At 37.5% G+C, this 1071-nt stretch overlaps 1 non-coding gene across 1 annotated transcript; it reads right to left on the reverse strand.

Annotated features, from left to right (window-relative positions):
* Nucleotides 1–538: 538 nt before the first annotated feature.
* LOC114915029 (small nucleolar RNA R71) lies at nucleotides 539–644 on the reverse strand. The gene has a single exon (XR_003802869.2). It is a non-coding gene; the product is annotated as a small nucleolar RNA R71 (small nucleolar RNA).
* Between the last annotated feature and the right edge of the window lie 427 nt (nucleotides 645–1071).

The raw sequence follows: 1071 nt of genomic DNA on the forward strand, positions 1-1071 counted from the left end.
GGAGCAATCTAGGCTTTTTGCATCCATTTGACCCTGAGATTGATAAGACATTCCATAGACTAGTTAGAGATCATATAATTCCATCTTTAGATAGTGATAATCATAATGTGAGTGTTGCATTAGAAGTTGATTCAGTTTAAATAGAAAGCGTGGGTGAACAACCTTATAATGGACCTCGTGAGAGGACAATTAGGGAGATGGTTGCACCTGATTTTACATATGAGAGTCTGTGCATTCAATACCTTGAGGATGATGTTCCTTTTGTGCTTAAAATAGGACTAATCCATTTGTTGCCCAAGTTTCATGGTCATGCAGGTGAGGGTCCACATAAACATCTGAAGAAGTTCCATATTGTTTGTTTTACCATGAAGCCTCCTGATGTTCAAGAGGACCATATTTACTTAAAGGCATTTCCACATTCTTTGGAGGGAGTTGCTAAAGATTGGCTTTATTATTTGGCTCCTAGGTCCATTATAAGCTGGGATGATCTAAAAAGAATGTTCCTAGAAAAATTCTTCCCTGCCTCTAGGACCACTGTAATCAGAAAAGATATATCAAGGATCAAGCAACTTGGTGGAGAGAGCTTGTATGAGTACTAGGAAAGATTCAAGAAATTGTGTGCAAGTTGTCCTCATCACTAGATTTTTGAGTAGTTATTGCTACAATATTTCTATGAGGGGCTAAATAACATTGAAAGGAGTATGATAGATGCTACAATTGGTGGAGCATTTGGCGACATGACCCCAACTGAAGCTAGGCACTTGATAGAAAAGATGGCCTCCACAACAATTCAGTACCAAAAATGATAATTCAATTGTCATCAGAGGAGTCCATTGATGGCATCCTTGCTTGCATTTGTTGAGCTTAGGAGAGCTGAAAAAGAGTTTTGATGATCACAACAGCCGGAAACAACAAGTGTGCAACAACAACATTGAACACAAAAACAAAGTCAAGGAAGTTCAAGAAAAATGCTTTGAAGTATAGCTATGTAATAGTGTTTAGGAAATAAAGTGTTAAAAGAATTGTTATATTTGTGCTTGTGTGTGTGCTTTGTGCATTAAGCAAATCTTG

This window comes from Cajanus cajan, chromosome 2, assembly GCF_000230855.2.
Source record: "Cajanus cajan strain Asha chromosome 2, NIPB_CcT2T_4, whole genome shotgun sequence".
Taxonomy (NCBI): domain Eukaryota; kingdom Viridiplantae; phylum Streptophyta; class Magnoliopsida; order Fabales; family Fabaceae; genus Cajanus; species Cajanus cajan.